This window comes from Anopheles arabiensis, chromosome 3 (genome assembly GCF_016920715.1).
Source record: "Anopheles arabiensis isolate DONGOLA chromosome 3, AaraD3, whole genome shotgun sequence".
NCBI lineage: Eukaryota > Metazoa > Arthropoda > Insecta > Diptera > Culicidae > Anopheles > Anopheles arabiensis.
The window spans coordinates 41,790,036-41,810,027 of NC_053518.1; the positions used below are offsets into that span (position 1 = coordinate 41,790,036).

Below are 19,992 nucleotides of genomic sequence, written 5' to 3' on the forward strand. Positions count from 1 at the left end.
GATACCCATCGGCATTGAAATGAAGCGAGCTGGGGGGCTGGTGGGACTGGTGTTTCGTCGAGTGACAATTGATGGTGTGGACATGCTTAGGCATAATGATACCATCGACGACGCTTGCCGGAAGAAATTCACATCCAGCATCGTCGTTTGGATCATTTTTCTCTGGATAGATGGTTGGATAAAGCAAGCCTTAGTAATGAGTTTGCGTGTGAAATAAAATAAGAATGTAAATCACGAAGATAGGTCCGAAACGATTCTTAAGATCGAGTGTTGTAGTCTAGCTTTTTGAGTAAACTGGAAATACAGTCATATTCACTTTTCACAAAGAATTGATATACTCTATAAACATTGACGGCAATCCTATTAAAATGATATTACTACATGAACATAAAACACATTATCTTATTATTTGTTCACATTCAATACTTCGGAAATTTGCAAGCCCGAAATTCCAATTCACTGTGAGCTATTAAGTCAAATGTACAAGTATGCAAAAAAACTCTCCAAAATCCATTTGCGATGACTTATGATCATGTAATCTCCCGGAAAGGAAATCCACCGCGAAAGATGTAATCCATTTCGGATGAATGTCGTTTTTGCTGGCCAAACCATCAAGCAAGCTGCCCGTTCGGTGCAGTGGATAAACTAACAACAGAAAAGCGCATTTCAAATCACGACGATGACAGAAAGGGATCACAATGACTGGCAAATAAACTACGTTGGCTAAGAAGCGTTCTTTATGACGGTGAAGGACGAAGATTTAAAGTAGAGAAGCAATTTCTCCAACATTTCCCAGCAATGGTATTTTACTTTTTAACGATTCAAAACGACTCCCCACAACGACTGCAGTAACAATTCAAAAGCAAGCATTTTTTTATGGTAAGGTAGCTTCGCGAAGAAGGATGCGCTCTTTGTCCAGCAAATAGAGATAGTTAATGATCTTAAGTGATTTTTTTTTACAACAAATGAGAGTGGTCTAGTCGTATCAGGGTTTCGTAGCATGATTATGTTGGTTTTGGGTAATTTTCAATGATGCTGTTAAATTATTTTTATTTGATTTTCATGTATTCATATTATTTTAATTTTTGATTCGATAAATAGAACCAGTAAAGGTAGTCGCGAAAAACACATTTTTTTCTTGTCTGGACGCGACGGTAACTCACCAAAACTATTGGAACGTGATATTATGAATGCAAAACAAATGTTGACTTTAGCTTTCATAAGAATCACTCAAATTGAATTTCGTAAAAAAATCAATACTGTCTCCCTTCAATTCCTATTCAAAAATCCTATTCAAAATTCAGCACTTCCCTCATATTAATCTCCAACGATATACAAGTGCACTGCAGATCTAAAAAACGGGACGACCATGCCTTTCTGCGTTACCCAAACAGACACTCTCTCTGTGATATTGAAAAGCGGAATGGATGAAAATATATTAAATTCCGATACAACACTGTTAATTAAACAAACCTGTATCCATTGATTAAATTACTCACGTCACTCTTCCGCACACTCGCACGGTATGTATTTGTGTTTTTGTTTTGTTTCACCATGCATCTTTTTTTTGCGGATGGTTGGTACCACAAAATTGATTCCCTGTTTTTTGCTTCTTTGCGTATTGGCGTGTGCGTATAAGTTTCGAGCTTAAATTGAAATTGACTCCAAGCATGCTTGCTGGGCTCGTTCAATTTTTAGGCCAATTTGTTGCCCACTTTTGTCTGGAGCGTATATTCTAGCTCACTCAACAAAATATGCTGTGTGTAATAATAAAGAGAAGAAAAATAAGAAAGCATGTCAAGTATCAAAGCCTTAATCTACAGCGAGAGGTTGGGCATTTTTTGTTTTTATCTTTAGCCGGTCTACTTATTTGTTGGAGATTTTGTGATAAAACCCTGTACACAGCCAATGAAGCATCTTGTTCTCATGTGGACTAGAAAGCTTCCCATCCTTAACGGAAGGGAACGTCGAAGTGAAGCCAAAACCCTAAAGCATACTTCATCGAACCATCATTCAAAAACAGAACGAAAAAAGCTCATATACTGAACGGTTCAATTCAGGCGCACAAACAAAAACAGTGAACCTACCCAACAGAAGAGGTAATGAAAATGCAAACAATAAAAATCCATCCAATATTCATATTGGAAAACGAGATAATTGTGTTAAAACTGGAGTACCGAAAGCGCTCCGGAACCATGTTTATCGTCCGTTTCCCTTCGGATCACATCACATGCTAAAAGGAAAACAAATTAACAAAAAAAAACAGCCCTACCCACACACTAACTGGCCACTTCCTTCCCGAACACGGGTCACTCTTCACCGTAAAGCTACCGTTTCCGGTTGACTTGCGATAAATGAAGATAATGCGGAAGCAGGAACCGAAATTCGAACTGAGGACAAAAAACAAGCACGGGGAAAACTTTACCCTCGCCGGCAAGAACGGGGAAAAAAAAGATCCCGGAACTCATTGATGCTGCAAATGGATTCACTCCCTGCATGATCGAAAGAGAGGGAAGAGAGGGTGGAGAAGTTTGTCGGAAAAAATCGCCCCGGTCAAACGATGCTTTCCTCGGGTTTTCTCGGTTCAAAGATCAGTCGGACAACAAAGGCCAATTTTCGCATCGTCTGAACGGCTGAATCGGCGTTGGAATAAAGGATCACGAAAAACTGAAGCAAAAAACATAGAAAAAACACGCGCCCGGGTGAAACAAACAATTCTACCCGTGGTTCGAAGTAAAGGACATCGGCACCAGGGGTCATTTGAAATGAAAATTTTGCATCAATACGGATTTTTTTCTGTATGGGAACGACTGTGTGAATACCCTGTGGGACGAAAAGGGGGGAATACACAAGAGTATCCCGCTCAGAGAAAAAAAACCCTTTTCGTTTGCTTCCTCCTTTCGTACAAATTCCTGAAGGCATTCCAAGTGCTGTAGAGTCATATCTTCACACCAAAAGAATAGTTTACATATTTGTTTGCTCGTTCCAGTAAATGTGAATCTTTCATCGAAATGGTTTGGCGAACTTTCACATCTAAGGTCTCTTCTGCGGAGCTGCCGGTTTGTTGGAACCGTACGCTCAAGAAAACTCTCAACACTACCCAGTTTTCTATTAGTAAGTCTAGTGTTCGGGTTTTGGGTTTTGCAAGGAGTTGCTCTTGCTTTGAAGAAGGCATTTTCCCCAAGCAAGCTCAACCTTCGACCAGTGCCAAAACCCCGGGAACGCAACACTCAACTCAAGCCATCGATCCCCTAGAACTGATTGAAATGCGCAAAGCGTATCCAGCAAGACAGCCGTCTCTCGGGTCCGACCTGCTGTTCGGTTGCCTGCTTCACCACCAACTTCTGCTCTTTGCTAATCAGAACGAACTTTCTCAGCGCCAACACTCACGGGAGCTTCTGGGGAGGGGCCGAAGGATTTCGCAAAGGATCTACCGTCCCAGCAAGCGTCCCACGTTACGGGTTTGAAGGTTTATCCCCGCGTTCGCTTCTAGCATACAACCCGAATGCGAAGGAGCGCTGGTGAGGGGACAAAACCTTGAGAAAAAGTAGCTCCTGCTGGCAGATGTTGATGTTGTCTCGATAATGGCGTGACACTAGTGTCTCGCACCGGAGCAATCATATGTAGCGGAGCGGAATAAGGGGACGACTGGGTTGGACATTCTATTGCGCCGAGATTTTCTTCATCGCCACTCTCCGATCCTGGTGCCGTAAGTCCTCGGCTAGTAGATCTGGCAGGGTGTTTTTGCCTGGGATTTTATCACAGTCCCTCTTTGGACGTGTGAAACGATAAGCTACCGTACGAACGGACATCTTTATTGAACACTTTTGCCACATCCTCTCCGGTGGGTGTGCGAGAAATTATTCAACAGCACTGTTTAGAAATTTCACACGGCTTCAACCTGCTCAGGAATCAATCATGGTTAGTGAGTTTTGAAAACCGAACACACGTTAACACGATTTGCGCACACACACACACACACACACACACACACACACACACACACACACACACACACACGATTGAGGAATAATTTGCTCCGAAAGCTCCGGTCTTATCCAGTGTTTGAATTTGTCATACCGTGTCTCTTGTTCGATTCATTTCAATCAATTTTTGCTGAACAATCGAACCGTGCGTTATCGGGAAGATGTGACCCTTGGCTGTGAGTATGGAGCTGTGAACCTTCTCACCATTGAATGGAATAGAATTTGTGAAACGACAAATTTTCGGAATCCGTCCGGTAGCTCAACATTGATGAATGCTCTCCAGGGTAGCCAAACTGCAGCACTGTTTGTTAAGGACACGTTTAATTCGACCGCTGCAGTGAATCAATCACCACAGGATATTCGGTAGCAATGCTCACGTGTGGGATTTTTGAAGATTGCTTTTTTGCGAGGAATTGCTCGTATTCTAGAAACTTCTGATTAATGCAAACTCATGTGCTGTCCGGCAAGTAAGCAAGGGTTTCTTTCATGTGAGTTCGTTGGTTTGCTATGGGGTCATTGATAAATATTTTAATGGATTCTCCTATGCATACTTTGTGTATGTCAAACTGTTCGAAAGTGCTATAACACTTTCAGCAAAATTGTGCATTAGCTATTCAACTATTCAAAATATAAAAATAAACAAGTGCCCTTGAAGTAAAGAAAGACACCCTGAAGAATGTTGCAAGTGTCTCAAATGCATCAAATGTATGCAAATATGTCAAATAAAATAAAAAAAACCCTCTAAAATCTAGTATGAAGTAAACAAGCATTAAGAATATTTTGTGAATTTTAAGCAAATGACATTAGAAAATAGCCACAAATGCTATGATAATTACATTTAACTAAAGAAAAATTAGATAAACCATGCAATATTTAGTTTTTGTCGTAACATGTGTCATTTCATCCAGTCAGTTCATCCCAGACACTTTTGAAAGGTTCAAATGATTGAGTTTTCAAAAATTGAATTGAATTGAAATAATTAAATGTTAAAGTTTTAAACGTCACATATAAGGATGTCCAGAATTTAAACCTGAATGTTCGAATAATTAACATGATTCGTAGTTTTTCCTGAGTTTCAAATTGACTTGTTTGCAGCCTTAGGCTTTTTTGTGATGTTAGGGATACCAGCGATAAGATTTAAAGTTTGAATGGTTGATTTTGAAAAGTTGACAATCCTTTAACTTTCTGCATTAGACCAGGGGTCTCTAAAACTACGGCCCGCGGGCCGCATGCGGCCCTGAATAGCCTGTAAAGCGGTCCTCGATGACTTGATGGTTAAAATAAATAGTTTATTTTGTTGACTAAGTAATCAAAAAATATTTTGTTTTTTACTTTTGTTACAAGAAAAGTAAGATTTAATAAAAGAAGGCTATAGATATTTGATACATTCAGTAAGTATGATATAATCAACACAAGATTCTAACTATCACTCATTCTAAAGGTAACGTAACAATGGCCCTCAACAACGTTATTTGTGAAGTAATGCGGCCCGCGAACTGAACAGTTTAGAGGCCCCTGCATTAGACCATTTAATTTAAAATATTATAATTATGCTTTTACGGAGAGCCTCATTGATGTTTCAGTAAAGCAAATAACAATTATTTCCTTAACTTATTTGATAATAAAAAAGTATCGAATAAAATATGAAAATGAACATATGATTGACGTTTTTATACCTATTTTTTGCATATACCATTCGCTAGTTTCGTTCATTATGTGATGAAACTATAGTGTCATGCAAATTCATTCTCTCGCTCTCCTTCGTTGGCCTGCTAACAAAGGCATATTATCATTCATAAAAACACTAACTCGAAACAGGATTTCGTATCTCAATAAAAAAATAGACCTCCGCACCGTACGCTTCACAAGTAATCAATATTATCTTTTCCACTGCCTGATCTGTCAACGTAACTCCTACCAACAGAACCTTGGGCAAAGTTTGCAATCAGTTCACCAGCACGGCCACCGGCCACATTGCGCCAAGTTGTCACTTTCGATCGCCCACCAATCAACCCGACCCTGACAAATGATGGATTAACGTATCGGTTCCACTCGGCCAAACGCCAGTGCTGGCGTCCAGAAATCCAATTAATTGTCGATTATATCGAATAATTGCACCCACCTTCAGTCCGCCCGACCACCAGCCAGCCGGGCATCCGGGGCAGGATTAAGTGCAAGGAAAGAAAAACATTTTCACAAACCGCCATCTTCTTTAATCGATTGATAGATTAAGCAAGCGTTAAATACGCTCAGTGAGTGCGTCAGACTTCGAACATCTTAGGATTGCACATCAGGCCTCAGGCAAGCAACATCAGTCCAGCATACACAGTTGTTTCGATTGGCAAGAGATTTATGCTAATACTTGCTGAACTCCTTCAGCAAGTAGGCTCAACTCTGTACTCTAGGAAGCAGAAAATCTACTTTCAATTCGAAGAGCTAACGACAAAACAAAAACTCCCTCTAAACAAAGTCGCTGAAATCATTGCCGAGGGAAGAACATGTGACACTCTGAACTTTTGCGTATAAACCATCCACTTTAATATTCTTCTCTTCCTACGCATATCCACTGTGTGTCATTTATCACTTCTCCCACTGCCCTTTTTTCGCCACGGCAGAGAATCCTTACGCACCCTTATCGAGGACGAAACTCCATTCAACCCCACACCGGAAAATATTGTAACTAATAGCTGAACTGTAAAAAATTGATTTCACTAAAATTGAGCATCAATTTCATTACGATCAATTTCATTACGAGTACCGGGGTGGTTTTGCAGTAAGTTCGTACACACACATACACGCATACACACAAGCGCAAAACCACTCCCGGCTACCGGAAACATCTTCTCGACTGTACCACTTCCGGGCGGCATTGTAATGATTTTCGCTACAGTTTTTGCTGCCGCTTCTGAAGGACCTTGAAAGGATGCTCACGGTCGAGTGGTGGAGTGAACTTCAGTTCATACCCTACCCTTATCTCCACGCCCAGTTTTATGTGCACGTTGCATCGCAAAATGCTGTCCGAGCTTACTGTAGGGCATCATTTTTCCAGGCAAGCAATGTTTGTGTGTGTGTGTTTCGAGAGGAAAAAAGGAAGAAAAATCCCACCAGCAAGAGATGAAGCAGATTTTTTAATTTCACACTCGCATGATTGTCCAAATTAATGGTATATTGCTCTACCGACGATGCAATCTGCTTCCCTGGGGTGCGCGAAAAATGCTCCCGGCCTTCCGGAAGCGGGAGCAATTGAAGCGTGGCACAACAATGTGCCTGGACATAGTTTGCACGTTTGGCGAGTGATTAAGCGTTCAATTAGCCTTTTTTCAGCAAAGGCACATCAGTGGTAGTACTGGAGAGTGAAAGAAAAATATTTAAAATGCACACCGGGACAATGGCGAATTGTGTTCGAGTTTGCCTTATCAAAGCGATCGAAGAGTACCAAAAAGTGGTCCTGAAAAACAAATAATGGTGAATAAGTTGGTAATCTTCGAAGTACCTGATACAAATTGGTGTATGTATGACTTGAGTGTATTTTCCAGAGTGCTCCTTACAAACTAAAATTTGCTTATATTTATAGTATTCACAATGGTGTGTCGAACTCAATGGTGTGTCGAACTCGATAGAGCGTTTCGTCACGCAAGTCAGGGATGTCTATTCGAAGATCACCACAGTGTACAATAATTTGTAAAATTGTATATCTCAGAAAGTTTCAATTTCTATTTGAATCGGAAAATAGAACTAAAACATCAAAACAATTACAAAACATAATGCTTAAATGTTTGTTTGCCAATCATGCCAATCATTAATACCTAATGTTATAGCAAAGGTTAAAAACCACTATGTTCTTCCCCTCCTAAGGTTTGGGTAAGTGTTTCAACTATCTAATACAACGTCTTTACCCTGAAGATGTGTGATAAGCATGGGAATATCAAAACATGCTAGTAAATCCTCTATTGACAACACGAAAAATATGGTGAAATCGCTCAGCGCAAAAATGAAATAAAAAACATGGAGCAGGAAAACATTTTTTTTGTAGCTTGCATCATAAGCATACAATTAAACATTCGTCAGTTTATTTATCAAATCTATTGATATTATTCCCTCACGCTTTTCACTTTTAAACAACCTTTACACTTCGATTAATCCTTTTGAGCAAATATTGCACCGTAACAAAAAATGATACACACAAGTACCCTTACCACGGAAGGAAATGAAAGAAGGCGGCTCTAACCGATAAATCTATTCACATACAACACACCCACCAAACAACGGCTAAAATGTGGCATGGAACCGATGTGATAACGACGCCGACAGCGGTTGTCGGTGGCAGGATGTTTGGGGAATAAAATAAACACCATGGGAAAATGGTCGAAAGACACAGGAGGGAAAGCAAAAGCGAGTTAAAACACTTCTGCCTCACCATGCTACGTTTGATCTTTCGCTTGCAAACAGCCCGGTACAGTAGCGCACAGTGGCCTAGAGTAGATGGGAACAGTACCGAAGCAACATAAAATTTTTCCCATCACGCCATCCTCATTATCATCGTCATCAGTATCATCTTCAGGCTTCTGCTTTTTTCGCTGTATCTCTCGCTCTCTTTCTCTCCGTTAGCTCAGTCGCTATCTCCTATCGTTGGATTAGCATGGAAATTAAAATTCTAATGTGAATTTCGCCCACCCCGGTAGCCGAATTTCCGTTCTTTATTAGTTCATCAGCGACATCGGGATATGTGAAAAGAAGGGGGAAAAGAGAGAAAGAAAAATTTAAACAACGAGCTACGCATGCAAGGATATAGTACGTGCCGCATCGCGACAGCCCATCGTGATTGGCATCAGCGCCACACACATTTTTTCCAGTCCCGACGCGTTACTGAACATGATTAACTCTTCCCACTGCTTGCTCGGCGCCCACGGTGCATCTTGTTTTTGTGTTGATTCCCGAAAGTAAACCGAAAGACATATAACGAGAGGATGTTTTTTTACATTGCACATTAGTGTGTGTGTGCCTGCAGAGCCGAAGAAAGGGTTTTCCTCCATCCACTTTTTGTGCTGCCTTTTCACACGTTACTGAATTTCGCGCATGGGTTCATTAGATAAACATTAAACGCACGCCATCCAGCGATCCTTTGCATAAATCTCAGCTGATCAACGTATAATTCTAACGCATCTGGAGCACAATTCTTGGGTCTGCTTTCAAGGTTTGACACGTGCCAAACTCAGCGTTTTACCCGGCAAACACGAACCTCTTGCGTGGTCGTGTTTGCGTAGGGCTTGTGCAGTGAGCGTTGGCCATCAAACACCTTGGGCGTATCTTTACAGACGCGGGGTTATTCGGCAGGTCATTCGTTGTCACCTTTGCTGCCACCCGCAGACAGACAGGCGCACGCACATGTCATCCAGAGGTGGTGAATACGGTGAATCGGCAAACAAACCTGCACTGGTTTCTCACAAATTTTTGGTAATAATAGAGATGACCACGCATGGAATCTGCATCAGATAAGCAATCCCTGGGAAAGAGGATGGATTGATGTTCCGTTTTTATACTGCAGACACAATTCCAATGCAAATATTTGCTAGTTCAGCATACACTCACGTTTGGAAGGAGCAAAGAGTCTTACTGTCAGCACGAGATTCTATTGTTAATCAAATTGAGGATTGTGAAACAGATTTGATATATTCAAACAGATTCAAATATACTTCTATTTATCATCAGTTCACGTGTTAAAGGCCAGATCGTATCACTTACAAACACATTCCTATGTGAGTGACAAGTTGTCAATGCAAGAGCGTTCTATGTTATTATGTGAATGAAATTCATTTTATGCCATACTTTGTACTAAATACATCATACGGCTGTTTTTATTTCCATCAAAGCGACATTTCAATTATCACGCAGTATCATAGGTGAGCACAAAATCGTTAGCATGAATTTGCAAGAATTCTTCGAATCGTCGGTTCAGCCGAACGCGGTTCAAAGGAACGTAAATTCAATTTTTCAAAGCTTTTCATAAAAAGCTTCGAATTCAACGAAATTTCTACCTTTAAAATTTTCTTAGAAAGTTCTTCATGAAAATGTAACGCAAGTAACTATTCATCACGATGAAGCTTCTCTGACGAACCGTTCAAGTTCTTGAATGACGGTATAGCAGAGGTCTGGAAACTTTCTCAAGAAAAAAGGCTCGCTTTAGGGATTGGAAGAAGCTGCGGCATCCTTAAGTATTCACAACAAATAAAACCTAACTACGTTTCTCCGCAAGACGATGCGTAATCTTTCCCCAACACGATTTGCCACTGTACGCAACATTGTATGACGCCGAAAAGTAACATGTCTGACCTTTTTCGAGGGTCACATTTCACGCACCGTGAAACCGGGCAGTTCAAATCCTCCGCATTGTTAAGTGTACAATGCTTCAGCATATCCTACCCCGTACCGTTTGCAAATTCTCGTTCCAGGGGTTGACGGATGAATCTCACAATCATTGTCACTAGAGCCGTTTAGACCCGACGGGAGTAGTAACAAACAAAAAAAAGGTTAAAAACCTGACACCAACCGTGCGCCGTTAGCACAACAAAGCACGGGTTTTGATCAATCGACGCACCATCATGCTCAATATAATCCGAAAACACTGATTTCAGACGTATACCGGTGCCTATCAGCGACCCATCGCGTACGCTTCGCCTACACCAGCCAGGGATTAGGGATGGATATTTAATATAACAAATACTTTCCATCATCCTCGTTCAACACGTACATTCCCGGCATCGTCTAGGCCGAGGCTAAGGCATGCATACTATCACCATTCATCAGCATTCAGCTAGCCAAGGAAAGGTTGCTAGTTTTATTTTCCAGCTCTACTTTTCAAACTCAAGAAATTGCTCCCGATGAGAGGCTCCCTCCTGGGTCACTTCGAAGCAGGACGTTTCGAAGCAGGACGTTTCGAGCTCCGGTGGGCAAACTTCAATCCAATATTGTTAGCCGCTGGATTCATCTTCCTCGTTGGCGTTTTTTTTATCATGAAACATTTATTCGCTTCCATTTTACACCACGTGCTCAAATTTCATGTTTCGTTGCTGTGTCCCCTTTGGGTTTTTCGTTCCCCTCCCTGCATATCCTTTTTTTCCAAACGTGATGGACGGCGTGTGGAATGATTTGTAACGAAAACCCAACACACACAAGTCCTGTGCAGGTACAGTGCGTTGCGAATTGGAAGCGTGACAGGGAATAATCGCATTAGCAAACACGAACATTGGCTACGGTTTGTGCTTCGTCGAATCGATTGGTGAAAGTTTAGGAATTTGTGGATACTGTCCCTACCAGGAAAAGCATGTCAATGGTGCGTCGCAACGTGACTTTTAAGCAAAGCAAAAATCAACCATTTTCTGCTCATGTTTGACATCATTCAACACGTTCAGCACTGTTTGAAGCATGTGCGGAGGACCGTTTCATACCCGTTCCCGGTGTCCATATGCTGCCAGAGACCGGCACTGGGCTGAAAGTGATGCTGCTACACGTGTGGCCTTGCGGCAGGACCTTCTTGCCAATCTCGCATCCGGTGGTGCTGTGCTGTAATCCTGTTACCATTCGGCACACACGCTTCTGCTCGAGCCCGACACCGTATGGTAATAGGAGACGTCCAAATATGATTACAATTATGGCGGCATACGGCTCACAAGGAGAGAGAGAATAGAAGTGATGAATCTGGGGAAAGAGAAAACACACACACAAACGCAAAAGAGAACAAAAAAATCCCAATGCCTCAGCCCACCCAACATAATACCCTCGAGTTCTTACTCCGCTGTGAATATCGTGAACCGTAGGACTTACACGCGTATGATTCGCGTCCGGTGGCCGCTGGCTTCACACCACCCGCTCCGGTTCAAACGCATCAATCCGGAGGTTTTGAAAAGCCACCTACCGTCTAAAACTGAAAATCCGCTTCATTCACCCATTTCAGCACAGGGGCGACGGTGTGTCGCTTAACCGTTCAAAAATCAGAAGCAATCCCTTCGTTTTTTTGGTGGCGAAAAACAATGCGACCTATCTCTCCTGGGAAGGGTCTGACCGGCTGGCTGAATGAATCACAAACTGGTTTTGCTACACTTTCAGCATAGGGTGCCCCGCTCGGTGAACAGATAGCGCAAAAGCAAACAGAACATAACGCACCAAGCAGGAAGCGTTACGAATCAAGCACCCTCGAAAAGGGGGATGTGCAAGCAGCTCGGAGGTTTTCTATCGCCAACTGCAACCCGGCTGCACTTTCAATACAATAGACGCACGCTGAAAGGTGTCTATAGTGCGCGCACACGCACACACATCTATGTGCACACAGCTGTGCCGAAAAATGGTGACGCGCAGTAGCATAGATTATGCGACGAGCATTGTAATCATTTGATTAGGTACGGTGTACATGTGTGTTTGTTTTGTTTTTCTTTCTCTAGCTTGCACATTGAAACGAGGAAAAAATACATACCAAAGGCTATCAATATTACCAATTTGTATTGATGGAATGTTTATTGCGACGTTTCTCCCTTATTTCTGCGGTAGATTCACTCCATTTCTGCACAGCAAGTAGCACCGGTAGGATAGAAGTGTGGTAACAGTGCTTGTGTTTGTACAAAAACGGTTGTTTACAGAACTTTTCCCCCTCTTTCTGCTGTTGCATGCTTCTATCGAAGGTGGAGGAAACGATCGATTATCTCATCAACAATGCTCCCATTCCACCTTTTGCCGAGATGGAAAGGGTATTAAGCAATCAAATGGGATAAGCAGGAATGCAGGACTTTGACTGCGTAGTTATTTCGCTCAACCATAATCGGATCAACGGAGAAGGCACCCAAACAGGAATAAAACCCCCCTTCTGTATCCTTTTGAAACATAAATCCTACACAAACACGTAAAAGCAAATGCGTCTTGAGCGAATAGAATGATTGACAGTGGAGGAAGCAAAGCGAGTGGAAAAGGGTAGACAAGATCCCGGCTTTCCCCTACTACGGGCCCTGTGAAAGTGAAAATACTTCCTCCGGACCGTTATACCTCTCCTTTTGCGCAGTCGATGCACGTGGCATTGTTTTTACACATACGTCATTCCGCTGCGAAACTCATGCAGAACGCCCAGAATCCCTTAACGCTGCGACTAATCGGAAATAGTTTTCACGTTTCTTGTTCTCTACACTTCTCTCTTTTTCCCTTTTTTTCTCACTCTTTCTACCACTCGAAACCCTTCCTTCATCATCGCCATCATCGTGAATCGTTTGATGTTGGGTGGGCAATGAAATGGTTTGCCAAATGGCCTAAGCAATTCCATTCAATTATCACGCTTGGAATGGTTTGCCGAGGATCTTGGGACGTGCGCGTGTGCACCTTACCCAGCCCCGGGGGCCCAAAACTACCCGTTGGAGAAGGATTCGTTGTTGCATTCCTTTTATTTTCACCGGGCTTACTGTTGCCTTTTATTTTACAAACCACTGCCCAAGACACGATGCTTGGTTCGGTTGGTTTTTGGTGCCATTTGCCTCGGATATGAAATGCAACACAGCATTTCTTGGAGCTTCTGGGAACATTGACTTTCCAGTTAAATTCATTTGAGCAACGCGCAGAGAAAGGTCGCTGCGGTGCACGAATAAAGTAAGGTAGGTAGGGTACGTTTATCAAATTTCGTTATCACTTTTTGCTTACGATAGGGCCGCTCGGTCGTTAGCCCTTCTTGCAGTGGATCGAGAAGATCAAAAGCGTATCAAAAGCATTGTAATCTAAATACGTTTGCTCTGAGTATTATTGCTTACTGTGTCGCATTTTATTTGGAGAGTAAAAAAAAACTCATAACAAATGTCGCAGAACAATAATGATAAGAGATTATTTACAATTGATTTGCAAGTGTCAAGCGGATAGGAAGGATTTCCATGCAATTTGCGTGAAACATATTTCATTTTCTCCGAATTCATCATATCTAGGACTTTGAATGGTACAGCATATTTGCTTATCAACTTCCTTGAAACTTGTATGATTTAAACAGCGTGTGCTGCCTTTGCCTTTGATGCATATTACTCACTGTGTGCCCATTACAAATAGCAAAAGATAGAATTAATATTGTGATTCCTTCCAAACCATGTGTCTCCCATTGTGCAAATAATAATGCCAATAATTGTCGTTTGACAAAATACAATTTTACTTTCATGCTGGTTTCTGTTGACATTTCATCATGTTATTGCTTCTCAGTAAATAGCGTTCTGTTCTGGAAATGGTAGATGTCTCCAAGCTGCAAGTGTGACAAATTCAAATAGACTACGATAATAACGATGATAGTGATGATAATAACATTTCAAAACATATTTTTAATTAGCTTTTCCTGAAATGCTTTAAATTTAACACAATAATACATTTAAAGATGAAATTTATATAAATAGATAGTATTGTTGATTGTTACAATTGTGATTTTTCAAATGCACCTGCTGGGAATCGATTTAATGTATACGATTTAAGCAATAAATCGAAAACAATTGCAATATTTGCTTTGCGTTAATGATCTACCATTTCCTGCTTAATCCCTTACGTTTGAAACCAGTAATCAAGCGTTCAGCGTAGCGTAAATGGTGCAAAAGATATGCAAACATGCTCATGAACCGGCGTTTAGCACAGCAGCATCCAACAACTGATAGTAATAATAATCGAACATAATAATAACATCACCTATAATATTTATCCAAATAGGTACACATACACACAAGAACGCCCGACAGTACACGACTAGGAATATCTGATTCAGAATATTTGATCATCGAGACGGGGAAGTTGTTTTATCAATTTTTGGCAGCTTGAGCAAACGCAATGAAAATAATGCTCGCACGCGAACAAGGACCAAAACCGTTACCCTACGGCAGAGTGCATTGGCAGTGTCGCAGAGATTGCTGTGTGTGTACACCTAATACTCATGTCAGCAACCCTCACTCTGTTTCACGTGAACATAAAAAATGGAGAGAGAGAGTGAGCGTGTGCGTGTGCTTCTAAACCCAACATCGAATGCACCCCTAATGGTGAAGAATATTTTTATGTTGATTGTTTAAAATTATGCACAATTCATTATGCGTTCATGCGACGGTGTAAAAGTTCATCGGACGAATGAACAGTCCGCAGCAAAACATTGCATTTACACTCGCAGCATAAAATTGAGTAGACGAAGAAGTGAGAGAGCGTACAGGGTTGCTGCTTGAATGATTACATCGTTTTAGCTTTTTTTTTTTTGTAAATAGAAATTTGTCACAATGTTTCAATTACGCACAAAATTAGTTATTTTAATTTAAAAAAAAACACAGAACATCGTTACTTTTAGAACAGAATTTTATGTTCCCAACAAAACCCTTAAACATCTTTGCCTTCTCTTTGACTCTCACGTTTGACACTGCCCAAGAGAGAGAGAGAGAGAGAGAGAGAGCGCCGGCAGTGAGAGCTCACTGTTCATGTTTACACCGCCAATGCACAGCACGCACCGGTTCTGGTGCGATGATTTCAGAACCGTCTCGTCAGTATTTTGCCCAACATAGCCGCGCGTGGCCACAACGGCGCCGTACGCCAGTTAGAACGCGCACAACAAAAAAGCCGTTAGCGTAATGTTTCGCGTAAGTTTCGTTTTGGTTGTTTGGTCGCCGTTCAGCACCCTCGTGGCAAATGCACTTTTATTTGTGATTTAGTTTGGATTATATTATTCGTTTATGAGTGTGTGTGAGAGAGTGTGACCACAGTGTAACGTATTGTTCTTTGCGGCATAGTGAGTGAGATGATGCGTATTGTTTGTTAGGGGACGATCAACGTGCGTTCGGTTATAATTTATTGCAATTCCTCGCTTCGGTTTGCCACACACGACTAGCGTCTGTCACAAACGCGTACCAAAGCTTCCGAAGTGTTAGGTGTTTAATCGTGAAACAGCCATGCGGATTTGAAATATGAGGGTTTTGCGCATCACTCGGATTACGCACAGGCGCACGGTCGGGATTGGACTGACGGCGTCTCGTTTGATCCTTTGTGTGGTCCATTAAGGGCGAATGTGGATAGATGATCTAGATAAATCTATTTACAATCAGTTGCACAACACATCTTCATAATCTCATTTTAAGAAAACCCTTCAAGAAACGGAAATCCCACGGGAAATCGTGATTTTGCCGTACCCTCCCTATCGCTCGCGATCAAACATTTTAATAACTCACAATAAAAGCGACAGTTTTAGGCTCAAATCAAACAACCCATCAAAGCACAGAGTGAATACATAAATCCCGACTTTTATCTTGCGTATGTCTGTGAGGTTTCGGGAGTCGGCAATTAAGCTATAAGCGCTAGGCGGTGATCATAAATTTCGATAAGCGGTTCTAGTCCCTTTCCTCCCAGTGCTAGCGCCGGTCGGCCTGTGGCCTACCGTGTCCCTGGTGGCACCCTGCTGTGGTCAATTGTGAGTAAAAAACCTTTGTGCAGCTGTTTGTGAATGTGTCGTATTCTCTATGTACGCGTGCATGTGTGTGTGTGCGTATTTGTGTGGCTTTTTGTACGCGGTTGAATATCTTGCTCCTTTCCTGACCGGCCGCAAGGAACATGGCCAGGTGTTTTCGCGGAAAGGAAATCATCGCGGGCACAAAAGCGGGAAAACAACACCGGTATAAAATTATCGGATTATCGTCGATTTGTTTTCACTAGAGCTTTCCGACCCCCGGCCTGCACGCGTTCCTTCTCCCAGGGGTATGTTGCCCTGTTAGGCCCGTTCGACGCCACTGCTCGATTGCCTTGTGTAACGCCGTGTGCCGGACACCTTCTTGGTGGTGTAATTCAACAACTCGGAACCAACCGGATGCCGCCGGTGTTGAGTGTAATTCAATAATTGCAGATCGGATTATCGGGGAAAATGTGTATTGTGCGGCTCCGCGCTGAGTGGTGAGGCATTTTTTTACGTTTAAAATGTGTTTAGTTGATTGTTCTGTTTTCATTTCATTTTTACGCAAGGCAGTGAAGCATTATTGGTATGGTTTAGAAGTGGAGTGAAATGAAGTGTTTATTTTTGTAAAAAAAAAAAAACAAAAACTAGTGAACGTGTCAATCATGAGTGATAGTGAAAAGTGTTCTATAAATTATTTCATGGAAGAAAAGTGTATGCAAATCGAATAATAAATATTATAGTAAAAATTCTTCTCTATAAAGGAGAAGAAGATTAATGGAAAGTTTTTTTTTTTTTTGAAAAAAAGTGCTCGTGAACGCATTGTATCAAACAATATTTTTTTTACCTACCCTTTTGGTGAACGGTGCAACGTTACAGCACCACCGGCAGCAGCAATACAAGTTCTTGTGAAGCGTTGCAGAAGCATTGATGCACCTTACTAGGGGATCGATGTGTAACATGAACATTTTCTAAGGTAAGCAAGGATCAAATAACATTCAGAGCACGATTGAAAATCACGTACAGGACGACAAAACACAATCAATGCGGGATTGGAGTGAGAACAGAAAGACAATAAAAGCAATATGTCCGATAAGAAATGATTTTTGTGCGCTACTTTGGTATGTGAATTTCGTTGAATACGGTTGCAAAGGGATAACAAAATATTTCATCAATACAAAAAAAGAAGAAAAAAAACTTTAAAAGAAACTTACACAAAAAACTAGGCAAATTGTAAATCATAAAAGGAATTAAGTATGCGTTAGCAAAAATATTGATATTTGAGTGATTTAAATTGCGCAGTATATTTTTTAAACAAGAATGAAAAAGAGTTCACTATATTAAATCCTTCAAAACTATAAAGAGTTTAACTATTCCAAAATTAATTAAACGTTAAAATGCTCGTATTTCATTAAAACGCATGTGAAACATCGTTTAAACCTCCAAACATTACAAACAGTCACGAACAGCCATCGATGGTTTAAAAAATGTAATGGGAAAAATACCCCTTTCTTTACACCTGTGCAATCAAACTAAAAATGCTCCTTTTTTCCCTACCAGCATGCCAGAAAATGCTCTACTCTCAACACTTACTATGCGCGTCTATTCAGCAAATAACGGGTGCACTCCATTTTCTGCATTGTAACACCCTAGATTGTACTTCACTAAAAAAAGCTGGCGCATCGTTTACACGGAAATGGTATTTACTTTTTTACGTGTAACAAAAAGTAAATTGGTTCAAAGCTGGGAGTTTATGTTCGTTGATGGTCAATGTTTGCATTGGGCTGAATATTTGCTTCAACAAAAAAAACCTCGATGCGAGCAACTTGCACCTAGCCATGGCTGGAAATGCGTGAATGGTTAAATTAAATGGAATGTATGAATGCGTTAGAGACAAATTGCATCACTCTTTGTCCGATTTTTTTTCCGGACAAAATAAGCTGAATTTTGACAAAAACATTTCAATTTATCAGACAAAAAATATTCACTCTTTTATTTATTTCATTTTCACTAACACATATTGAAACTAACTTATCAAATTAAAAACAAACAACATGCTAAAAGAGCGATTTTACCTCGTTACAAACGTAAAACCAAGCAAATAAATCGATTACTTATAAAAGCTTAGTCAGTGTAGCGCCACCTAAACACGACACGCGATCCCTTGCGCGATCGATCATTCCAAATAAAACCTTTTAACGGGATCGAAACGCCTCCCCAAATAAAGCCGAAGCTAATCCGCATCAAATTTAATTCTAACCTTTCATGCGACTAGCTGCTGCTACCATGCGATCATTTGAACGACACCAAAGGAAATGGAATCTGCCTGCGAGGCATCGATCCGTAGTTTGCATGAGTGGGCAATATTTTCGTACAATTCATTTAATTGGTTTCAGATCAACACAAAAGATCTAAACGTACCCAAGATCAATGGTGAGAATAAAAGAAGATACACCCAACTGAATTGCTGCAGTTCCATCGTGCCTGTCATTTGACGGACAGTTCAGCATCCCAGAAATTGGCCCAATTACAAGCCATGAGCCTGCGCCCGAAAACGGTGTGCCTTTCTAGCGGCTAATCTTGATGCGTTCGGACTCTAACCCCGAAACGGCACCACTGCCAACACTCGTATCTTGTTTCATTGTTGATAAAAAAAATCAAAAACCAAATCTCGCATCAATTAACTTGAGCCCGTGGGTTTTTCACATGTCCCGTAGCCGTGTAGCCGTGAAGCGGATTCGACAAACATGCCTGTGTTGAAAGGCAGGATTGCTTGACGAATTTATTGGCGGACACTGCGGGTTGAAAAGCCGGACAGCTCACCAGAAAGAATAGGAAGTCGAGCTTCCGGCAGTTCTCGCCCTTTTGGCCGGAAAGCTTTGCAGTGGAGCTAATCTGCTTAGCGACACTCTCTTGAAGCCAAGGATCCTCTTGAAGCAGGGATGGTCAACCCCGCTAATAACAACAACTCGTCTATCGTACTGTTGCGAAGAAGTTGTTCAGCATTTCGCACTGGAGCGGGCCCGGGCGGATGACTAGCTGGCCCAGATGACCAGTACCGAAAGGATAACGGAATGTATCTCAGCAACGTGTCATTCTACGGCACAGCCAGGCAAGTTCGCGTATGTTTGCGCTGACACAACTGATTCCCATTACGCCATCAACGCCCATTACCATCCTCATCATCCCCATTAGCATCCTGCAACCTGGTACTTTCAGTGCTCGAATCGAAACAGAAGCGTGTGCGCGAGGGTGAAGAAGCTTGTGTCAGAGCACACAATGAACGGCGGCAAGGACGTCTTAATTGTTTGCCGGTACGTGTACTACGTGTGAGCTTTCCACTTCCCGTACACGATCTTCACACTTTAACGGTCGTCCCAAATCGCTAGCAAGACGCTTGCCGCTGATGCTGGTGAATACCTACGAAGCGATTCTTCGAATCAACATCGAGGCGTATCTTTGCCGATTGTCTCCAAAGTCAAAGCTCCCGGGCTTCGTTAATCCCGTGCCGTGCGGGGCTCTGAGGGAAGTCAAAGTTAAGTTTGCTCCCCGCTCCCGCTAAAGATGGTGGGTTGATCATGAAGGTATGTGAGGTGA

General features: G+C 41.7%; 1 protein-coding gene across 4 annotated transcripts in view; it reads left to right on the forward strand.

Annotated features, from left to right (window-relative positions):
- Positions 1–19,992, forward strand: part of LOC120901959 (insulin-like growth factor-binding protein complex acid labile subunit) — a 171,198-nt gene that overhangs the window by 75,869 nt on the left and 75,337 nt on the right. The window contains exons 1-2 of one of the 4 annotated variants that reach the window (XM_040310350.1): positions 15,502–15,595; positions 16,969–17,371. The exons of 2 other annotated variants lie outside the window; for them this stretch is intronic. The gene's annotated coding sequence lies outside the window, so the exon portion shown is untranslated. Of the gene's footprint in view, positions 1–15,501; positions 15,596–16,964; positions 17,372–19,992 lie in introns of those variants that run through there. One more of the 4 variants, XM_040310351.1, reaches the window with a different exon arrangement.